The sequence below is a fragment of the Bombus pascuorum genome, chromosome 14, assembly GCF_905332965.1.
Source record: "Bombus pascuorum chromosome 14, iyBomPasc1.1, whole genome shotgun sequence".
Lineage (NCBI taxonomy): Eukaryota > Metazoa > Arthropoda > Insecta > Hymenoptera > Apidae > Bombus > Bombus pascuorum.
This window is the reverse complement of record NC_083501.1, coordinates 9,141,889-9,166,986: the sequence shown is the minus strand read 5'-3', so window position 1 is coordinate 9,166,986 and position 25,098 is coordinate 9,141,889. Positions and strand designations below refer to the sequence as shown.

The 25,098-nt window shown below is 40.1% G+C and overlaps 1 protein-coding gene across 1 annotated transcript in view; it reads left to right on the top strand.

Moving 5' to 3' along the window:
* Nucleotides 1–843: 843 nt before the first annotated feature.
* LOC132914077 (protein slit) overlaps nucleotides 844–25,098 on the top strand; it is a 633,186-nt gene continuing 608,931 nt past the window's right edge. Inside the window, exon 1 of the mRNA XM_060972883.1 lies at nucleotides 844–1,632. The gene's annotated coding sequence lies outside the window, so the exon portion shown is untranslated. The remainder of the gene's footprint in view (nucleotides 1,633–25,098) is intronic.

Sequence of the window (25,098 nt, the reverse complement as noted above, 5' to 3'; positions counted from 1 at the left end):
TGCGAAATACCTTCATATTTTCCTTGAGAAGCTTGTTTATTACATGCATTTGTTTGGATTTTTTCATTCCGATAAGCATTTATAAAGGTTAGGACTTTATGATAACCATTCAAATCAATTTTAAACAGCGTTGTACCAAATAAAAGTTCCAGTCAGGTTAAGTTTCATAATTTTCATATTACGCAATTTTGTTCTTATCTGCATATGATAACCATAAACGACGAAAAGAATGCATGTTGCAAAGACTATTTTCATTTATCGATTGCATATGATAAATAAAATAATATAGATATGACATATCCTTACTAAAAAAAAAAGATGAACCGACTTACAGTATCGATGTGCAATAGTTGCAGTTTTTCCTTGATACGTATTCTAGTTGCAGTTTCTTTTTCACACGCACTTTAGTTTCAGCTTATTTTTACACGCACTTTCTTACGATTCACATTTAAATAAAGTTGCATTCAGAATAAAAAACAAACTGCACTTAGAGCAAATGTAAGGGCAGACCTAAACTGCCCCCTGGCGGCGTTCGCGCAAACTACTGCGCATTCTTTTAGCGCATTACATATATACATATTTGTCAACATGTCAGTTATGTAAAAATGGCGCGAAGAAATGTGGAAAGTGTCGAAGTGTTGCAAATCGCAAGAAATATACACGGATCTTAGCATACGACAGCGAAGAGTTTATGTACGCCGGAGGCTGCGTCTAAGAAGCAACAACTTTACATCCGTGAAAATGCAGATCAACCACGGGTCATCCTTTAAATCTATCTGTAAGTAGCTCGAACGATCCTGTTACTGTAGTAATGGTGACAGGTCGTATGGCGAAACGTATCAAGTTTCCACCATGATGATTTGTCGAGATTCTCGGAGTAACGACCAAGTTGGAAAGCATAGTCGACGGTCGAACGACTAACAAGAATAACGTTTTACGGAAACTTACACGGAAGTGATCGGGACGTTTGCACGATTACGCTCGTCGAAGTGTTCGACTCAAGGAACTCCGCGAGAGGAAAAATTGAATGGCCATCGCTACCCTTGTACAGAGTTTCCCGATAAAAGAGCGAGAGTGACGAAGAAAGGGAGCGAAAAAGAAAAAGCAAGAACGACGGGGATGAGGGAGTGAGAGAGTACAGCGACACGCATTTCCGCGGCGGGGGAGGGGGAAGGAGCAATGCCGTGACGGGGGTTAAACCTAAGGTACGATACACACGAGGCAAAGTCGCGGCGCGCCGCGCAGTCTCGACTCCGATTGGCCCATGAGAAATCCGCGCCAACGAGCGGAGACCAGTTGAGCGCGAGACTCCGAGCCGAACGGTTGTACGCACGGACGCAGCCCGGCAACTGAATCTACGATACGATTTCGTACCACGCATTTCGTAACATAGTTTTTGCCCTTAATCGAAAGTATTCACTGTCATATTTCGCTATTGCCTATTTTCCGAAATAGTCGGATGTATTAATACGATTATTTCGAACTTGTGACAAGTGACACGTAATCGCGTATGTGGTGATCGATTGTCATCCAGTCTAAACAGTGACTCTGTGGATTTCTCACGTTGGTGTTTTGACGTTTCATCGAGGGAATTCGAGTGGCAGAAAGCATCGTGTCATCCGGTACCCACCGGTGAGTCGTTGCATTTCATTTTTTATTTACACGTCTTTCCTTGTATTTTAAACCGCGATCGTATTTTTCTATGAACGAAATGAAGTGTCTTGAGGGTCTCGTATCACGGTACTTTGCGGGTTTCTTGCGTGTATCGATGCACGACACGGAACGCGTCGCAATATTCTTTTTTTCTCGATGTTCGTGCGTTGAACAGGAAATAATGCGAAGACCTTTAACAGTTCGGGCAGCTGCCACCGACAAGCAAGAAAAAAACTGGTCCGGTGTCGTGCCGGTGCGTTGGAATACCGTGGCCGTCGTGTCTGGCACGTGACTAGCCGACTGCTTCCAAGTTACTGCGATTACCGATCGAAATTTCGTTGATTGTTTCATGTCCAGTTTTTTTTTTCTCTCCTCACACTGACGTGTTACACGAATTCCTTAACCGTAGACAACAAGGTGAACGGAAGTGGATGAGATAAGCGTCAGACAGACGCAAATTTGGCGGGCGTTTGAAGTGCACGGTGTCTGCTGTTTTCGTTGAAGTTTATCGGTCGAAAATTAGATAGACACCGTTCTTAGAGAGCGTCTGGCGATTTGAAGTTCGTCTCGAACGTAGAGACGGATAAAGAGAGACACGTTGAACGTCTGGAATGTTTCTCCGCTCGTCTCAAAGCGGCGTAATGTTCAGATTAATCGAGTGGCTTTGAAACGTTTTACCTTTGACGATGATGCGCCTTTATCGTGAAAGCGAAATTACCGAAAACGTTTCCATCATATAAGTGTACAAAACGGTTGACGATTCTTTCCGATGATTTGTATCATCGATTATACGGAAGCATTTTCTCGTGTTGGAAGTTTCGCCGAGATCGTCGTGTCCGGCTATTAGGTTATAGAATTAAGTGTGCGCGGCAACGTCTGTAATTATACCGTGAACTGAACAATTTCTTCGTGCTGGCCTATCATTGACGTTTAATTTCACTCGTGTAGTCCCGTCGTTACAACATGTTAACTTTCTAGCGTGAAGGTGAAGTCCAATCAATAATTCGAAAAACAAATTGCTGTGGAACGATTTTGAGACAAGTGTCGGATAGTTTTCGTTTCTCTCTGTTTCCCCTTTGTTTTGCAGTTCTGTTTTGCTTTTTTCTGATCTGTTGTGTGGTGTTTCATGGAAATCCTGTGTATCTAGTATTCTTCGCACAATAATTTACCAAGTGATAGTACGTGTAAACTAGTCGCGAGATTTGTTGCTACAATTTTTTGTAGGATAATCGGTTGGCTTGAATTTTGCTTGTTTTTATAACTTATGATCTGTAGAATTTCTTTGAAACGATTTTAAGCTAAGCATCTGGTATTTACGTTCCTATTTGTTTCTGTTGTTCGTTTTTGTCCGTGTTCGGTTTCTTCTAATCTGTCGTGGTGATTCGTGGAAGAGAAGTAATAATTCTAAGTACTTGGTCTTCGTTGTGCAATAATTTACGAAACGATAATATTTATGAATTGGTGACAAGTTTTACTGTAACAAATTTGCGTCGAATATGATAAATGGTCGATTTCTAGGATCATGCATGTTTTCGTAACAAACTAGTTTTTATACGTCGTGATTTATGAAATTTCGCTAATAATGTTAAATAGTACAAAAAGACTATGGTGATTTTATATCTAGTAATCGTAGTGATCGTGTTCACTGTAAGGTGTAATTGATATTTGTCTGAAAATGGACTTGTTAGTTATTTTTGTTCGAAGTTGTTTCTGACAAGAAATTATGATTTTCTTATTACATATTACATCAGGATTTTTTAAATTGAAAAGTCAGTTTTTGAATTATGAAGGTATCATTCGGTACTTTCATGCTAACACGCGGTATAAAATTATCGCGCAGTTATAACAGTGAATTATTGAAAGCAAGCAAATAAATCTCGTATTAAAATTATGATTGTCATTGCTATCAGTATAGCAGGTTGTAAGAATAATTCTGAGGTATAGCTCATTTAATCACTACATGGTCATTTCTTTTTCGAGTATAAGCCTACTCTGATGGAAAATCATAAACAGATTAAAGTGATTTCCGACTGTAATACGTTCTTTTAATTGACAATCTGTTTTCATATCGTGATACATTATTCCATGCTTTTGTACCAGGAGAACATAAAATATTGCGGAATGTATTAAAATACTAAATTATTTGAATCACGCGAATAAATTCTGTATTAAAATCATGATTAGTACTGCCACTCCTACGAATATAGCAGGTTGTTGGTATAATTCTGAGATATAGCTCATTTAATCGTTATATCATGAATATTACAAATTTGCCTGCGGGACTTGACACGTTTCATACTGTATTTATTAGCCGGATGCAAATAACTTGAATAATCTAATATTTTGAGCAACGTACCATCTCGAATCTTTCTCCAATGAGTCATGAAATCATTTCGTCAAAGTTGTGTTACGTATATAATGAACAAAAAATAATACAGATTGTGCTTTTGTAGCAACTAAACTAACGAAATTGCGAATGCTAATACATAAATATGCAGAAATATATAAAATATATATTGGTATGTTAAAATGTATAAAATTTCCAACATACTGTGTACGTAATTCGTTTCTTGGCTGACCAATGTAATATTCGGATATTGAAACACTTTTCAGACATTACTTTATTTATAACGAGAAAGGGAAAAACCACTATTTCGATAAATTTGTTTTTAAATTAACTTAAAAATACCATATCCATAAAACGGAAATTAAACAATAGAAACGATGTGATTTAAAACAGATCGAAAGAAAAGAACAAGATTCTAAACGACATCTTATTCTTTTCTCTCTTTCGAAAGTCGCTTCGTCGCGGCACGACGTTATTCTGGCGGAAAAACTCGTGACAATTAAGGAAGCTGGCGAGAACTCAAACATTTGCATAACGTCAGATTTACGAGAGTCGTTGCCTCCGCGGAATTATCATATTTATACGTTACTTAACGCGGCTCCCGTGTATTTCACGCCGAAAAGTTGCCGCGAGCCAGAGCCCACGGTGGTCGACAACGATAACTTCTCTCGCGATTAAAAGTTTCCAAGGCTTGTCTCTTGGAACTCCTCGAAACCGAGTAGTTTCTGATATCGAAACCCGAGGCCGGGAAAACAGAGGGGACACAGCAATTGGTTCGCTCGGATGCTCTCATAAGGGGGGCAGATTCTGCGACGAGAATCGATGACGAAATTGAAACTCCGGTGAAACAATGAGACGTAGAAATTGTGGTGCAGGAATAGAGGGAAAGTAAGGTGCGTAGAACGGAGTGAAAAGTTGGAAAACTCGAGTGGAAAGTAGGCCTCCGATGGAGCAACGTGTCCCGGGGAGAAGCGAAGACACTGACGAGATCGATCCACTTTGTCAGCGTGAAAGACGGGGGTGGAACTCGAGACACGGAGGGGTTGGCCGAGTCCCTTTTTAAAAAGGAGCCAACCAAAGGGAGCCTGCCGGTACTTTGGACCGCGTTGAAAATCTTTCTCTTTCTCTGGCTCGTTTCAATAGATTCCGTGGTATATACGTCTGGTTAGGTGTTTACTCGCGATAGTAAGGAGAGTTTTCTCGTGGACTGAAAGAATGAAACCCCCTCGGCGAATGGGAATAGAAAAAGGTGGATGTCGTTTAGTGGCGCGTGGGGCGTGGCGATCTCTATTTCGAGGACCACAGCTTCTCCCGGTAAGCTTTATTGCATAAAGAAGGCAAAGTTGCCATGAATCGAGGTCGCAAACAAAAAGTGTAACGTCGAACAGGGTTCGTTCCAGTCTGTGCATCGGTGCTCGCATTTTTACCGCTAGTCCGTTAAGCCGCTTACTTATCTCCTTTATCGAACCCTATTAGGGCTAACAGGAATATCCGTTCCTCGATAACGAAAACGCTCCGTTTATCGGTCTAGGTAAACTGCACACGGTCTGATCCGATCTATCTGATAAACGGCCGACGTCGATCACCGCGAATCGCCCGATCGATCGTCGAGATCGTTTTAATTGTTTCTTCTAGATGATCTTGATAGGTTTTCTGGTTTTCACGGAGCTTCGAGATTGTTCGGAGATTAGTCAAGCTATTTGAATTCGAATTTATGCAAATCGAGTTACTTGACTTTGAATCATTTAATTGAAGACCTAATCTGATTTCAAGTGTACATAATGAAAACTGGTGCTATTAGATTCTGAAAGGGTCGTTTAAAAAAAGTTGGTTTATGAGTTAATCAGCAAGCATGAAATGACATTACGTTATCTATAGACTGTTATTCTTATCGAGTCAAGGGATAGTTGCTAAAACCTCTATCGCACTCAAGTCAGTCTGCTTAGAAAAATTTAAATTTTATTTATCTATCATTAAAGTTTTAGAAATTAATGTTTCAGAAATTACGTGAAACTACGTAAATAGCAGATATTTTCGTTTGAATTAAAAATAATTATATGAAAGATGTGAATGTAAAAGCGGTAATAGTAGAATAGTTTCAAGTTGGTTAAACTCCGAAAACTTGGTTAATCAGGATGAGGTTTCTTTAGGTTTGTAAGGTGCAAAAGATTTTCTGTGTCGATTATGCTGGACAGATTCGTATCTTTGTCGCGTATCGTTACGTTCACCTTCGGACGACATTTTTTTTAGTCTCGTTCATTAAACGCGGTGACTCATGACGTCGGGCTCGTTATGCCTCGTCATAATTTTCTCGAGTACTCTGAGATTACGACGCGCGATAAATCCATAACGGCTTAGGAATTCGTGGCTATTCGTGGGCCTCGTTTGTCAACCATTTCCGTGCGCTTTGTTGCCTGCTAAGTGGCTGAAGAAATCGGAACTGGCGCCGTACTTAAATTTCTGGTTTTAGCTGTGATATCTGAAATCTCCGAGATTTCATATACAGATCCCCATAGTTCTTCATCACTGAACATCGTATCATAACAATGTGATTATATAACTCTCTGTTGGGAGTTGTATTGTATTGTATTGGATAAAGTATTAGACATTTTGGAATATTCGTATGTTTATTCAAATTAATTTAAAAATATCGTTTCGATACACGACATCTTTTTATGTTATAGAATTGTATATATTTGACTTATTTTTACCTTATACATACACCTACGTATATACTTACATACAAGTCTGAAAAGTCAAATTGATGAACTGCACCCCTTGTTAATTACCCTAATCACATTACATAACTAGAAGATTAATATTCAATTTCCAGTAAACAAATTACTCAATGTCATAAGTTGGTCGCAAAAAAATTACATAAGGAATAGTGATTTCCAAGATGAATTTAAAAATAGTTTGTAATACCAGCAATTTATATACTTTTCAATCTATGAAATTGATCAGAGTGATTTCTCAGCGGCTCGAACAGAAGCATTCCGTTCTGTGGGAATTTCTAGTTTTCTCTTTAGCATAGACACTTGCCTCTAGATATACGAATCTAAAATATGTACATATACTTAAATATACTTTACATGGATAACTGTAATTTAGATAACAGGATAAAGATGATATGTACCTTCATAAAAGTCAACATCATTTCTCTCTAAAGATTACGTACACATTTTTAGTCATTTCAAAGCAAATACCTTAAAACATTTCGTTCCAACACGTTCATTAATTGCGATGTTAATTCATTATTCTGCAATCTCCCAATTCGTTTACAACCTTCCAACTCATTCGCAACTATCTTCACCAGTGTCCTCACGATTCTTCGATATCCTTCCGGAACACTAACTCCACACCTCTGTAAGCCCACCCATTTGCCTGCCGTTCCTCGAAACCCCGGAACAATAGCAAAATCGAATCGAAACTTGCCGCTTAATTGCTCCCGACAGAATTCGGCCCGTGCTGGTCCTAATCTTGTTTCGAGTTTCTGAAAACACGGTAGCCCATCCCTCTCCGGTCCCGTGAAACATTTTATGCAACCATCGGACACACAATGGACGTCTCAATTCCTGGCCGATCCACGAGACGCGAAGTTTCGCTCGGAGAAGCACGCGGCGACATATTCGTGGGGTTCTGTCGACGGAACAAAATCCATTTGTCTCGCATCGGGCCGGGTACCGGCCTTAAAAAGCCTTTCCATCTCGCCTCTTTGCCCGTCTCCGCTCGACGGCCGGATGAAAATTACTCGTAACAAGATTTATTTCATTTAAATGAGGATGTGCGCTAGGCGCCCGGCTAGAGACATTCCATCTCGCTTAGTCATTCTTTTTCTTCCAATTTTTTTCTTTCTCCGATTCCTTTCTTCTCGTTTTTGTTCACATGGCCGCCACCGGTTAAATAACGCGACCGTGCAGTCGGCCATCTCGAAGGCGTGAAACGAATCGTCCTTTAGCGTGCTCTTCCCCGACTATAGGGAGACAGGTCGACGATCGATCGATCCGACTTTCTCCCCTCCTCGATCGGAATATGTCTGTCGATAACAGGCAGATTTCACCCCCTTCTACTATCCTGCCGCGTGTACGCGAGTCTTAAAGCGTGTAACGTGTATCAGACGAAAGGACGGCTAGAAGGCTGAAGCTAATTTAGCTTCAAAGCGTCTCGTTACTCTATTCGACTACACTGGTTAAGAATTATATCTATGTTTCACTGTGGTTCATTCAATTACCAAACTTTCTCTTAACCCGGCTGTCCATCTATTTCGCATTTTCTACACGCAGCTCACACGCCAGGCTGGGAAAATTTGTCCCAGATCTTTCATGCTAGGCGGCTTACCCAACACCCACTACGGAGAGCCATAAATCAGCGTCAGCCGACTCGCGTTCCGGCGAAACCTCGGAATCATTCTCTAATAAGCCGTCTAAAATAACCCGCTAGTGAAACCTCGAGGAATAGCGCGATTCCGCGACCAAAATCCAAAGAGAACTTATTAGATCGTCATTTCTACGAAAGAAGTAGTTCGTTTCCTTCCATTATCAACGTCTTCGATCGAACTTTCGGATGCATCGCGTGCCAGAGGGACTAGGTAGTGAATGGGAATCAACTCTCGCTAGTGGAAGAACGTCGATACGTGGCATCCACTCAAAGACTCGTCTTTTGCCCTTACGTTCGCGAAACTTTTTCATTCTGATCGCCTGTAATGTGTATGATGCATGCTTGGATATTTTTCAAGAGTAACGTAACTGAGAAAAGTAAGTTTTCATAAGAAACGGTGTAAAATAGAAAGCTTGAGTTGGGAAATTATGAATTACTTTAATAGCATTAATGGAATATTGTCTATGCGTATTGCCTATCATCAAAAGATGGATTAAAAATATTTCTAATTTTACTATTTTGGCTTGACATATTGTTCTGATTATATAATACAACGAGATTCATTAATTACGCTAGAATCGCTAGAGGGCTGACTCTATATAGAAAAATTGTTTTAAGCAGCATAGATGAATTTTAATAAATATCTAAATTCTAGTAATGACTCTTCGATCAACGTAATAAATTTCTACAAATATAACTTATATATAATCGCATAAACGTATTCGTCTATATTTCAAATAAGTATGAAACGATTCAACGCGTATCGTCGATAATACATGCAACACAAGGGACACGTTATAACAGAATAGCCATAAATCCAGTCTGAGAAGGTGCTGGCATCTCGTCGTAAAAGAATACCTACGTAAGAGGCGTGTCGGGGCGAGGCATCAGGGCGCACGTTTTCGAGCTATATTCCTGCGTTTGGGCGAAAACTTTGCCCGTATAAGTCGACGTTCGCGATCGTATAAACCTGTAGCCGTTGGATGTGTTGCGACTATCGTTAGGAATCGGGCCGGTGAATATTTCATAGCCTCAAGGTATTGCCCAGTCAGTGGCGGCAATTTGTGCGTTGCCTCGAATTCGCGGCCGGTAATCTGCATAAATCGGCTTGTTACTCTCGCGCAGGACTTTTTAAAAAAGTAACTCGCCTACCGTCGGAAGTTTGTTCGAGGAGCTTCTGAGTTACGAGTGGCTGTTCGTTTGCTGCGTCTTGGAACTTTTCGTAGTAGATTCGATCCGCCAAGGAACACGAGGGACCAAGGCGTTTGTATCGCCAGTTGTATTTGAGTTACAGATCTTTCGGGGGAATTTCATTGGCCCGGAACCATTGATACGATTGCCTGCGAGTAGTTTATCTGTTCTTTAATCTGGGTCTCGATCGAGATCCCGTCCGTTGTCTAGGGTCGCTTTTTGTGTTTGATCGAGTACAAAGCAATTGTGTTAATCCTGTCGACTGAGTGAAGAAAGTAGATTGGATATTATTGACAGTGAACTACGTTTTCATGTAGTTTCAGGTCATTTTTCAACCATCGTTTCGTTTAGGGAAGCTCAACGTTTCTCTCGGTTCTTTCGAAACAATTTGAAAACATTAACCGTACGTTAACATTAACCGGAACGGATATTTGGTTCGAGCAGAAACGACTTTAGGATGGCCGGCGATGCTCTTATATTTGTATGAAAATCAAGCGTTGAATTAACTGCGCCATCTCAGCAGGACGGAACCATTAGACGGCAAACAAGCGGCGGACATTACGCGCGATGGCGCATAAACGGTTCAAGAAAATTGCCTCGTCGAAAGTAGAACGGTGTTCCGCTTGAGATTTCGATACAACTGGCTACGAATTAAAAAAGGTGACGCAACATTGTGTTAAAATATAACTTCCAACCGTTAATCCTTTCGATACGAAGGGTGTATAAACATGAAGAACGCAGGTGAAAAATATATGTTATACATATATACGTAGTCCCTGTTTTTTTTTTTTTTTTTTTTTTTTTTTTATAGAAGAGCAATTTTAAAATTAAGTATATAGTCAACCAATTCCTTATTAAAGCTATCTTTTCATTTTTATGTAATCTGAATATTCCATACGTGCTTTTGTCGTCCTGAACATTTAAAGAGTCACTCTTAAAGAATTTCTCGACTTTATCACTCGTTTTTAAATTACTTGTTCTTTCGAATTGAATCGAATCTGAAACAGAATGGATTTATCGCGTTTACTTCTTACGATCTTCGATTAATTTATCATATTTTTCTCATATAATCATCAAATGTTTACGCGCGTGTAGTTCTTCTATTAATGAAAACTGCTTTGCTGAAAGTACTTCGGTTTCATGCGCGACGTATCGAAAAGTTGTTGAAAGTTTTCACGAAGAACGAAGGAAAAAATGGTTCTTTGAAATCTTTGTGAATTTTCCCCTCGTTGTTTGCCACGTATGTAAATGTATCTCGAGTTTCCTGCGACGATCCAGGAGCCTCGATTTTTTCCCCCATACTTGGGTCGGTCCCTCCGTTCGAAAAACTCTTCCTTCCGGCGGCCTTTCTGTCTCGACCTCTCGATGCTGCATTTTAGACGCGATAAAGAGCATAGGATGGAAGATCAGCCGGCATAAATTCGCCGGTGTTGGAGAAGGGTGCCCGTCAGATCATCGGAGTAGATCTACTTGGTGCAAATTCGAGGCTCTTCGGTGACATCGATTGTCAGCGCGCTTGTCAGCCATACTTTCACCAGGACGTGGCACGTCGAGATGGGGACAATCCCCGATCGAAGAAACAGAATCTTGTTTTCCTTTTTGTCTTCTTTTCCGTGTCCCACGTGACGAGACTAGTCGACATCTGTCGCGTGTCATACGGAAGGACACGTGTCAACGCGCTCGTAAACGCTCGTCAACCAAATTTGATCTCTCTGGTTTGTACGTCTGGTTCAAACTGTTCGTCGTTTTCAAAAATGGTAGGAAATACGTACAGTTACTTCGCGAAATATTTGGATGGTAAGAACATTTGAATACCTATATTGTGAAGTATCTAATGGAGTCCTAATTGTCGAAGAATTTGGTCGGACTCCGTACCGTTAGTTTAATACATTTTTATTTTACTTTTACAAGTAGTTGTACAAAATGTTTATATATATAATATGTTCATTTATTCCGAAATAAAGGTATTCGTTTATCGGTTTATTAGATTTCAAAGTAATTTAGTAGAAATGTTTCTTTACAATCACTGATATAATTGTAATATTTAAGCATACTCTAGCCACGAGAAAACGTAATATTGCATCATTAACTGTTGATGAATTGATATAGTTACATTATCACACGGAAAAAGGAAATAACCTAAATAAAGCAAGAATGGTACTCTAAAACACTGAGCAAGATAAATTTAAAATTCACCAAGCTAATTTAAAAGCCACTAAGATTAGGGATAACGAGATTAAAGTCGGAAAAAAACAATAGTAAATACGCAGACGACCAAAGAAAGATTAGTCGTAAACTGAGTTATATCATTTTTATGGAAGCAGTTAGACTGCGAGCCTGGCCAGGTGGTAGGTTGGTAATTAATTACAAGAACGGCATAAACTACGACATTTTCCAGTGTTATACGTATGTTCTGTAATTAATTAGAAGTCAGACGTGCACGTGTGAGACGAGGCATCTTAATTAACAGGACTCTGCGTCGCTTTTTACTCGACCGCGTAAGAAGGCAAGCGACTGTTATTTAGCGGAGACGTACCGTGACGCGGCTTTTCGACCGGATAAAGAGCTGGTGGCGACCGTAAAAGACAGACGCTCGAGTGTCCCAAGTCGCGTGAAACCTATTTGTTAAGTCAAGAAAAGTTAAAACACGGGTGAATTGCGGTTTACGCGAAATTTGCGTGATCTGCGGTTACGAGCTACCTTTCATTCAGCCCAAGATCGAACCGGTCTGCTCAATTTTTCTGCCTTTCTTCGTGGTCGAAGACATGGTTCGAGCTGCGTTCAAGGTCTGATAGACAGAGATAACAGCGATTTTTATGGGCAGCGCGTTACGAAATTCGGAGGTTGGCCGATGTTTGTCACAAGAGATAAGATGTTAACGTCTCTTTGTGTCCTTCGAGCTGTTGAAATCTTCCTTTCATGATAGTTTTTACTCGATAGAGTGGAAAGTATAGGAAGTAGGTATCCAGTTATTCAGAAAAATCGTTAGAATTGTTATTTGGTAGTCTTGTTGGATATTTTTTAGAATCTTATTTAATATTTTAACATTATTACAAATGACGAAAAGACACATGTTTCGCTTCAAAACCAAATAGGAAGATAATTTTGTCATGGCACTGATTGATAACATACTGAATTTTAAAACTGCTGTTCCATATAAAATGTTTCACTTGTCGTGTTCTTTCTCCATACTCTTCATTTATATAAACAAATAAAATTGATTGATTATTTATTTCGATAGGAAGTTGGCAATTTTCGTTTATTTATCTTAAGGAATGATAGGAATATTCGCTTTAAACTGAAATCTTCAAACTTTTATCTCCTCTTTTATTTCATTTCAAAAGCGAGCCTGAAGTATCGATCCTTCTCTTCATAGGTATGATCGATTAAAACAAAAATCGATCAAATTACAGTGAAATAACTATTAATCGGAATTTTTCCTTTTTTTCTTCTACTTTCGATTTACAATTTATTCAAAAGAAGCAACTTTGACATTTTTCTGATCAGAAACGGAATTCTGCTCCTTTTTCCGATCTGCTTCTTTTCGACAGATAACACGAGTTTCTCAAGATCTTCCTCTCGCTGAAAGTTTCACGTGCAAGTTGTCGAAACGAGAATCGAAGTTCAGACGGGACTCGTTGAGTTGCATCACGTTTCGATCGATTGCTCGGCGAGTTAACGCGCGTCGGCCGAATTATAACGACGGACGCGTACGCACCTTGTCACACGGTACGCCGATTTCTATCGGGAATTCTCCGTGTTTGGTGACACATAAAGAGAACGTGAAAGGGAGAAAAGGAGAGAGAAATATCGTCAGCAGACTTCAAACGCGTGCACTCGTACGCCGCGTTTCTCGCATTACTTGCACCATAAAATCTCGAAAGAGGAACCACGGGGAAACAGGGCCACCCTGCGCGTTTTACGGCCACCGATTTGAATTTTAAATCTTCCACCCGGCTTTTGCGTACTTCGCTAATTTTCAGCGGCATCATCGTGTCCGCTCAGGCTCTACCGGAAAAATAATTTATTCGACTTTCTTTTTTCGCCGGTTTGCAGATCGTACGCTATTCAATTGCCGGTAGTACGATCCGTAGTGAACGAGGGAAAATGTTTCCAGAGGGATTCTTCGTTTTCTACCAACGAGTTCGCGATGCGTTTCGTGGCAGAACCAGTGAAATAGTGATAATTCAACGATTCTATATGTTCGTTTGTATCCGGAGAAAATATGTTGAAACGAAGGATTAAAATACACTGCATCCTGTAACGTGTTGAATTATAAATCTTGTTGATTCTTTTATACGATATTCTTCGTAAAATCGTACCTGTTGGATTCGTTTGGATAATCGCGTAATTGTTCGGATACATTTATCCTTCCTGCGTTCAGATATCTTTTGTAACAAATATCGCATTCGGAGAAATTGTATTTCGCGAGATGAATATCATAAGTATCATTTTTAAACTTTGTTTCGAACGATAGATTTAATAAGGTATCATTTGAATATATTTTACGTCAAGTTTTATAATGAAAGACACTTTCTATGCAATAGTTCAGACTGACTTGGGAAAGCACCTGGTATGTTGCAACAGGTTGATTCCAAACCTACCCTAATAACTTATAGTATCTTATATATAGTCGGTCATAAAGGTACTTATTAGATTACGTTAAATATTTTACATATTTTATTTAAAATCGTAAAACAGCAGGAAAACCGATATAAAAGATATTTATTTCTGATAGATATTTATTGTTTTACGTTCCAAATATAGCGTGAAAGTTTGAAAATAAAGTATGACGTTATCCTATATTTGACATCGCTTCCCGACGCTAATTTTTAGTACCAAAACTTAATTCCTTACCTTTATGCTTTATCATTGGCATATTCCTCGTCGCTTTTTCTTTTTCGATTCCATTCCAACAAATTTTAAATATTTTATATTACAAACCTGCTTCATAAACTGCGTCTAAAACATTGTGCCAGTCAAATATTTTTACGATCAATTGCATCAATTGTATCAGAAATGTATATACCATCCGCTTTTTTATTTTTATCAAAGTCTCAATACAAAAAAACCTGTTCTATTCTCACGTACAACAAAAAGGGACACGAATTCTATTTAGTCGCAAGTTACAAACCGCGCATCCCGTCTATTGATTTTTCATCACGAGACTGGAGGAACGAGCGCGTGTCTGTGTGAATCTCTTTTACCGTGGCGCATTCCATTTATAGATTCAAATGGAAACACCCTATGAATCTCGAGCGTTCGTACTCGACGCATCGTCGACGTAATCGTCCAGCGCAGCAGGTACCCCCATAAATTTCGTGAACATTATTATTAATAAAAGCAGGACATAAAAGCGACCAGGACGTTTACCTAAATTTCCCCGGCGTTTTCAGCGGCGATGACAACAAGTACTGTTTTTATCGGCGGAGCTACGCCTGTTTTCCTTCTTTGCTCGTAAAAACAAGCGTCCCAGAAAATCATTCGAATTCATGCTCTACCGATAAGGGTGGAGAAAAGAAAGTGCGTATAACAATCGTAAAAGAGAAAAATCGGACCACGTAACGAGCGATGGGTGTAAAAAGCACATGCTCGTTAATCGTGATTGACAAGGATTGGTACCAGTGTTACGCGAACATTTAATTGCTCGAAATGACGTACAGCGAAACAATGCGTGTAACACACTTGTTCTATGGGATTGTGTTCATAAAGTATAATCCGCGTGTAAAATGGTCGCAACACCCGTTATTTCCGAACGGGCAAATCCTTTTTACCGAAACGCGCTGTAATCCGTTGATTTATGCTCGATATTGGCATTAAATAGTTCGCGGTTCCAATATCTGCTAACGTCGTGAAAGAACACAGTGATCTCTTTTTATTCATCTGACGTGTTTTGATTTGGATTAATGGGAATTTATATCATCGCGTATTGTTAAAATTCTTTTGTGATACTGATTTTCTAACTGAGTCTTATCGAATTGAAATATAGGAAATTCCAACGCGAATTTCAATTTTTAAAGAGTAGTTAATAACAATGGAAAAATTTGATCGCATTAAATTAAAATGCCGATCGAAGGGAGAAATATATAATTTCGTGGTATGCTGGAAAAAAAAGTTCAGATACCATATATCTATAAACGAATTATCAAAGTCAACACACGAGTAACAGAAACAATTTTCTCCCCTTGAAATTCAGGAACTAAAAATTTCCTCGTATTCTGAACGTTATGAAACTCTTTTGAAACATCGCGAAAGCTAAAGAAAACTATATTCAGGGAAATATATCCGGAAGCAGAGTCGACACGGAATGACCTGTCTGACATTCGAGGTTATAAGAAAGGAAGTTCCCTTGCTGTCATTCTCGATCTAGCCGTTTCAATCTCGTCGGAAGGGGTACGTCTTCTTTCACGTGACTTTCTTCTTCTTTGGATGATAAGGGGAGAACAAGAGAATTCGTCGACTTCACTTCGGTTCTTTCGCATTCTCTCCGAAGTCGGCGAGGTTATTTCGTGCAAACTCTTGTCGTGCAAAAGCCTTCTCTCTCTTCCTCTGGTCGTCTGCTTAACCGTACGGTGCCGCGATCTCCCAAGAAACGCCTCTAAACTCTCCGAGATTCCTACTTTCTGCCGTTCTTGATATTGATTACGTTAATAAAACACGCAGGGTAAACAACGTAGCCGTATAAGCTTAGGGAAATTTCGCCTCCTAAAAATATGGTATAGCGCCGGCGAAAAATGATCTCGAGGCATTTTATTTTGGCTTTTCCTACAACTTTATTAAACTACATGGATATATGGAGGGCAATTGATACGATAATATTACTGAAAGAACGAATTATGATTCAGGAGTAATTATTTTTGACTTAATGCTCTTTGAATTATGCTTATTAAATGGATTGTGTTCATTAATTGGAATATAGCTTTCGATACGGATTGCATTTTATGGTACACATTAATGTTGAGAAAGGGGCTGTAAAGCGATAAATGTTATGTTCGTTTGCTTTCTTTATTCGAGAACGAATAAATGCGGAAATAAGGCTCAAAATCAGAGTTTCGATACTACACTTTTATCAATTTTAAGAGCATAAGAACATTTATCTCTTGATTTTTTACACGTGTACATTTACAAAAGTGTAAATCACGTACAGACTCTAATTAAAACACTAGTTGGATTAAGAAAAGACGCTCAATGTTCCGATTGTGAAGAATATAACCACCAACTTCATTGAACATTGGTCATAAGAACGGAATATTTTCTGATAACTATGTGTATTCATAAACAAATTGGTTTCTGCTTAACATTAGTAATAATGGATTTCAAATTTCTCGTTTTTGCGATTACTTAAAACACGCTATAAACGTGCATTTGGTGAAATTAATGTTGACTTTTATTGAGATGGAAACATAATTATACCCATTTATTTTCATTATACTTCAATTATAATTATTTATGTGCAGTATATTGTATTTAATATGTCACGTAGTTAGGTAATTTTAGTATTAACATGTATGAACTGTTCAGAAACCACTGATCAACTGTATAAATTAAAAGAATACGTAAGTAATAATTTTGCAGATATTATTTATTAAAATGTAGCTTGAAATTTACGATAATTTATTCCACTTCTTTATCGTAAGTAACTGTACGGTACTAAGCCATTTATCTTTTAAGAAGTACAGTCATGCACACGGATAACGAAATTAAAAATTTATAAAAAGTGGAGTTCATCAATTTGGTTTCTGAGAAGCTCATATATCAAGACGTAGGCATTTGCTAATTTATTGAAGCTATTACTTCGTACATGTCTACTTTTTCAATTAATTACTAGAACATGGAAAAGATATTTCTGTTGGACTAAATCGATATATGAAAACAAATCGTTAGAGAATATACGGTAAAATCTTATATTATATCGATAGACAGCTGTACTCTGCTCTCCTTAGTTAAAATATCTTGTCTAATAGTTTGTCATTTTTAAAATATATTTAAATGTTAACTCCTTTTACCCTTGAAGTACAGCTATATCATAAAGACTGTTATAAAGTTGGATTGGACGAAGAAAAACAGAGATTGCATAGAGAAAATGATAAAACGTCAATTTGTTTTAGTTTTGAAATGGTACATAAGCCATTTTAAGAAGGGCAGGATTGCTTTAGATTAAAAATTGAACGAATTTATAAAAATGATGAAACCATCCTGATTTCTAAGACTTATATAAGCATTCCGTTGATCAAGATCGGATGATCGTATCGGCATAAACTTTTATATTTACGAAATCTTCGTTTCACGAAAAAATCACGTTTTAACAGACCACTCTGTCGAGTCCTCTGTCGTTTATCTAGCATTTCCTTCTCAAAACGCGTTGGCACAACTTGGTCGTTAAAGTTGGCGACACCCTGTATAAATCTGCTGAACAACGCGGCGATATTTTTCTCCGCGAGGTGTGCAGCGCCGTGCTTGATTCATGAATTCGCTCCGATCATAAACTCCAAGGTAATGGCGAATAGGATACAAGGTAATAAACGGTCTTCTATCTTGAGCAAGGGTCAGACAAGTTTCTCCCTTTTCCTCCCCTTCTCTTCTATCCGCGAAGACGTCCTCTGACGCGTTTATCTATTCGCTCGCGAGTCCTCGTGCGTAAAGTTAAATTGGCCCGGGGAACAACAAAAGCGTGTAGACCGACATCGCGAACGAAACGAAACAGCGAATATTGTTAACGACTTTGTTCGCTTCCGAGCACGCTCCGGCCGATAACATTTTCATTTTAATACGTTCGACGTAAATCATCCGGCTGGCGACTTGGATGAAATATGGAAATTTCGTACGCACCTCTTCCTCTTGTCTTTTTCGTCGCATTTCTTTTTTCGAATCTTCTTCTTGTCCCTTCCCATCGGCGAGCCATTATCGGAATATAAATTCACCGAGTTCGTTCGCTGTTTATACGCGAGGCTCAAGCTAAACGCGCAGACGAGGAAAAATCGTGCAATACCGAGGGAGATCGCGAAACACACGCTGCGCTTGGGACCTTTATATTTTACGTGAGTTCTGACCTCCCATTTGTCCGATTTCAGTCATGCGACTCGTCCGCTCTTTCATACCTACGTTTTCTCGTTTCTCCCTGTTCGTTGATATTTTTTTCCCTTTCTTTCTTCTTTTTTTCTCCCCGTTTCTTTCGTTTGGTCCGTATGCTCCGATTCGCGCTTCTCCGCGGCTCTCTCCGCCACGTCGGGTCCGGCTTCCATTTAAATTCATTAGTCCATTCACGATTCCTTCTTTGTTCTTGTTTCGCCCGCTGCTCGACCCTTGTCACCTATTCGATGAAGTAGGTTGTAGTTCTCGGCCTTCACTCCACTCGAGCCTCGTGCATTTCATTGTAAGGACCTGCACGAGTTTGCCTGGAAATTCTCGCCGATCGTGATTTGCACTGAACTTGCGAGGTGTGCTCGGAATGGTGACCTATCTCTGCTTTCTTTTTCACTCAGAACTCGAGGGGATTCGTTGTATGGAAAATAATTATGATTCTTTTTAAGAAACTTGAAGAGAGTTCCTATTCTTACATTTGGTCTTTAGAAGGTGTGTAACGTTATATAACAGCATAAATTGGAGGGTGTAATGTTTTAGGAAAGCAGACAAATATTACATTATTTATTCTTGATTGAAACATTTCCATAATTTTGCTTCAATCCTCTAGTATAGCACAATATGATTTAACGATTATACTGTATACAGTGTCTATTCGAATGGTGTGAAATTAAACTAATATTATTCGTTTCTTATAACATTTCGCGGATTCATGACCATTTTCAAAATGTTTATACCTTGGAATTCATCTCATATTTTATATTAAGATACTTCTTGGCAACTGAATAATATAAAAGTTAAAAAATCATCAAATATAGATTTGCTATATTCTTCTCGCGAAATCTTTAATTTCTTCTTCTTACAACTAAATAAAACTCCACTTACAAAAAATTTAAAGTCTTTCCTTGCCACGAAGCAATCGCTAAAATTTTATTCAACCGCGACACAAGTTTCGCTCGAGTCTGAAGCCTCGAAGCTAATTTCCTCTCCCGCAAGCTAATTCAAGTCACTTCGCCAAACATAAAATACCTCGAAAAACCGTGAAGTCGGAGGAAATACACAGGCTGCAGACGTTTCGGCCAGATTTATTTATCCCCGCCTACCAATCGAAACGAAAGGAGACCACGGTTACGTCCTCGTTCCTTTAAATTTAGTCCTAACCTCTGACAGAGGCGTCCAAACGGGAGAAGCATTAATAACTCGGTGACGACGGGCGGCCTTCGAGCGACACTCGTCGGACATCGTGCGACGAAAATGTTCGTCGATGATCGCCGCGGCGTTTAATTTATAGAGAGAAAGATGTGAAACGAGGGAGGAAAGGACCGCGCGGTTGCCTGGTCCATCGTGGCAGTTGAATTATTCATGCTTCTGCCATTGAACCGATGATAAGGAGGGCTGAATAGGGAGCCGCGGATCCTCGTAAATTTCAATTTACAAAACTGTTAACCGTCCGACCGTGCGTTCGGTTTTTACCTGCCTGCGACTCTTTTTTTTTTGGCAATTTCTATGCCCGCACGTATGTATAAATACTGGTACACAAAAATCGTGCGATTCTATCAAGAAAGAAAAAGGCAGAGAGAGAGAGAGAGAGGGCGAAAAAGGAGAATCGTGACCCGGTGATTATGCAAATATTATGAAAAACAAACCGATTTAAGGGCTTGTAAGTTGCCACACGTTTCGCTTCGCTAATTTCTAGTCACATAGAGTAAGGCAAAATATTATCCGAAAGATATTCAAATTGGCGTGTAAATTTTTTGCTGCGCGAGAGAGTCCGAATTAATACAGAGACTATTGGAAACAGCATTCAACAAATATAAATCGACCTTAAAATGTACGTGTAGATTCCTTTCACCGTAGTAATTTCTCGAAATTACCAAGTCCCGGTTGAAGATACTGGACCACGGTTAAATTTCATTCTCCCGAAAATCCTGACACGAGTAACGAGGCCCATTTTGCGATTTTGTTGCACTTTTCGCCGAACACTTGCCCGGCAACCGGTTGCGCACCGATTTTCGCCTCGCCCTTTACGCATACAGTCAAGCGCCATCGATCTCTCTTGCTCTTTCACGGCTGTCGTCGTGTACGTGCACGTTCCGTTCCACCTGTCCTGTTTTACCGCGTTTCCGTCGTGTTGTACCTATAAAACGAGCCCTAGCTGGCTCCCATGGGGTCGTGCTAATGCTCGCCGAGAGGATGAGGAATGCCTATGCGTGTACGGGGAACCGGCACACAGCCGCGTGACCGCTTCCATGTCTTTCTGTCGATGTATAAACATGTGGATGTGTTTCGTCGTATAGTTGTGTATGGTTGTATGTGGATAGATTTGAGAGGCGTGTGTTAGCTCGCCCTATAGGGGGTATTTCGCATACCTCAAGCGGTGGCTTTTCTTCCCACGTTTTGAGGGGTGAAAATGTGCCCCTGGCGAGCATGAAGGGTAGGTAATTGTTTTGCTCGAACTATTCCTGTCCTCGTTCCTCATTCCTGCGAGGCTCCTCTTGCCATATGACCCTCCAACTATCTCCCTCGCGGGTAGCACCCTTTCAGATATGGCGGAAAAGGCGCTGGCATTAAGTCGTTTCCCGCAAACGGGTATTTTTTCCCCCTTTTTTTCGGTTCAATTTTTCTTCCTTTCTCTCTTTTAGCGTGTTGAAACGTCTTGCTCTCTTTTTACCTTCCTCTCTTGCGAAAAGAACTTACCTGCTGCTCGATGACTGGTGTGTCGGGGGAAATGGAAAACACACGCGCTTCTGTTCGCTTTTGCGAGTCCACGTGTGCCTTTCTCCCTTTCGTGGCCGCTGCCTTTGAAATTTTAGTGTTGTGGATTCTCTTCGTGTTCTTCATCTCTTATTTTCTGCTAGCATTTTTCCCTTCTTTCCTTTTTAATTGAAAATACACCGCTTTGGAGTTAAAAACGCGGGCACTTTTGCGTGAGATGGCCTTTCCGAGCTTGCTCTCTGATGCGCATTGTATATCTTGAGAAGCCTCTTGCGAACGCATTTTATTTTTCCGTTAAACAATGCTACTCTGTGTCTTTGGTATATCGTTTTTGATGAATGGTGAATGGGCTATGTTCTGCATAAAAATTCAGTGCTGAAAGAGACACGAAAGAAAGGAAGACGATATAATATATGTCAGCATGAGAGTAAAGATCAAATGATTTAACTAACGTTAAATATGCTTCGCATCTGAATTGGCACTTTCATGTAGGAGAACAAGTAATTCAGGAAATTGTTCGAAAGTTTTCATACTAATTCACGTGAAGTACGTATAGAAAGTCAGAAATCGATCGGAATAAGCCAGTCTCTCGTTAAACATGACTCATACCGTGCAAGTATCTTTTCGTTGCAAAAAAACTTTCAGTCAATGAAATGTATTTGATCATCAGAACATAATCATTTATTTAATCATTTCATACGATGACTAAACTGTTTCGTTGACTGAAGGTTTTCGCAATGAAAGGATAATTTAATTTCCAATTAACCTTATAGCAATTCCTCCATCTTTTACAATCGTCGAACATCCATGTTTCCAAATTTCTATTAATCAAATAATCCGATGCCAACTAATTTAAAAAAGAGAGGTCTAATTTCCGATTAACCATATAACAATATTCCTATTGCGTACAAAATTTGTCAACGCGCAATTTTTTAATTTTTTCGCTAATCGCCTGAAAATTTACAAACGGGCGACAAAAGGTGAAAAACTTAGGAACCATGGCATGATCGCGGCTTAGTTCTTCCATTTGAGTCGCTAACAAGGATCGACATCCTCACGAGCCGCGTTCTCGATGGTCGCGATGAGCCGCACGACCTTCCATTTGACACCGGGGGGTCAGCTTGTTCGGCGTACACAGCCGGCATACGGTATTTGGCATAGCTCGTGGCCAAAAGGTCCGCCGCTGCTTTCGGTATGTATGGCGGATAGCCTGAGGGAGATGGAAAAGGATGTCAGGTTAAAGGCGTGTGCCCGTCTCTGATACACGAACACACGCACACGTATATACCACGAAGCCTTCTAAAATCGCAGCGTCACAGTCGCGATATTTATCATAATTCACGGTAGTCGACATACTTTTCCCCGGGAAGCTCGTGAAACGAGAATTTCACCGTCCTCTATCAGCCCCTACTACCACCCCTGTCTGCTTTCTGTTCCCTGTCTGTTCCTCCTTCCTTTCTTCCGCGCTATCTTTCCTCCGTTGCTCGGCTGGCCGCCTCTATCTGGCTGATCCAACCTCTCCTGGACTGCCTGCACGGAATAAAGAATAAAGCTGCGAGACCCGTGGCTGATCGCTATCTATAGCGAAAGAGCGCATCTCCCCGTCGTTGTGGTCCCGGTGCTCGTGATTCTGTACGTACCACGCCGATGTATACAGGGTGTATTGCGATTCTACGTCCGCGTACACACGCCTCCCGTCTTGTCGAGGTATTTAGGGGAAATGGAAGTCTCGTCTCTTCTTCCCTCTTCGTTCTCCGTCTTGTTTTAAAGTTGACTCGAGACGAGCTTTGTTCTTTATCGTCGACTGCCGCGATAATTGCAGAAGTAGGTCTTTGTGTCTCCGTCGTTTTGTTCTACTTTATCACCGAGTAAACGCTCGGATATATTGTCTGCTGATGTAGTCGTCGCTAGCTAACGCGTTCTTGACTATCGGTGATCCGTGATAGGCACTGCACGTGAAACTTTAATTAGGCAGAAGGTAGTCTTCGTTGTATTGTCGAGTGAGATAAATGGATAGATTAAGAGACTATTTCTTTGCTTTTGGCTGAGTGCTCTACCGAAGCACTTTCACTTAGATTTGGAACTCTGCCAGAGAGCTTGGTTACTTATCTACGGGCACAAGTGTCAAACCCTGAAACTCTGGGCTAGAAACACTGAATTGGACATTTTAAACTTCCCTTCGAAGTATTAAAAATTTCTGATCGATTTCGATAACAGATAGACTGGCAGATGATACTACGCTAGTATATACGGAGGTTAGGAAACTGTTGAAATCTGACCTAAATTCAAGATTAACCGTAATCTGATTCAAACCGTAACTCAAACGTGACTTAACCTAGTTGAAATCTAAACTAGAACTGAAACCTAACTCAAACACAACGTCATTTATTTACATACCTGACGCTGCGATTCACTACGTTGTGCATTTATTCTTCTTCGTCAAATTCGGTTCAAATTATTTGTCTGCCATATGAAGACAAGAAGAGTTAATGAACTCTAATGTTACAGCTTTCCCACGTCATACAATCGTATTTTACACAGGATATAAAACGTAGATGTAAGAGATACAAACCCCGGGTGCCAAATATTCGTTCCGCCCATAGAAAAGGAAAAAGAGACTCGTTATTTCTATCTCTTTCTCGACGAAGCCTATTTTCTCAACACGACATCTTTGTCCTATGTCTCTTATGTCTGTAATAAAAAACATGTAGAATGCAAATTGATCAAAGATTGTCTCAAATCAAAATTTAACTCTCGTTCTATTGCCAATCAAGATTATACAAATCTTGGCAATATGGTGTATCACACCCTCTACGACTACAATTTGTATGTAAGTTGTATCAAAGAAGCTAATCAAGCCACACAATGTACAACCGTAAAGCGCATACGTCACAACACGAACAACTCCGCCTTCAGCCTCGTTAACTAAACGTCGTCTACGTGACGTAATCTCACTCGAAAAAACTACACGACGGAATTTCAGCGCGCGTGCACGCGTACTCATTTTAACACTCGATAAGCGACATAATTGATTAACAACGAAACGGAAACGTGCGCATTTCCTGCGCAACGGTTCTAGGGTGGTTCAAGAGGGAGGATGGCAGCAACGTGTACGAGCAACGAATTAGCAGTGCTTGCTAATGCACCGGCATCGTTATCGGCCGGTGAATCGAGATTTGAAGCACCCGGTGAACCACGACGAGGCGCACGCTCGCGCGCGCGTGATCGATCGTGCTTAAGTGCAACGAACAAATTTGTTCTTTGTGTGCTGAATCATGCATCGATAGACTCGTGATACACCCTGTATACAGCACGCGGCGGGCACCCGAGAAATTTGTGTGTTGAAGCGCGCCACCGTGAACGTACTCGTGTACACGTGCATTTTCCCCGCCAGTCGAAGATAGGCTGATCTTCATCCTTTATCCCCGGATAGCAGCCTGCATTATTTCCGTGTTGAACCATGGGAAGAGAGGGCTTTTCAGGGCTAACGATGAGTGGCTTCGCGAAGTGCATCGACGTGTCTGGGCAACTTAACGTTCCCGGTGAAATATGTTTTTCGCGTTACACCCTGATGAATGGAATTTTACATATGAAGGAATGGTTAGTAGATATTGGTTTGGAAATTATAGATCTCCGTGCTACGTCTAGGTAGTGTTTAACGTACTAAGGTAAGGTTGTATGCCGGGCTCGAGGTCAATATTTAATGCTACTCCACTTCCTTATTTTATAGAATT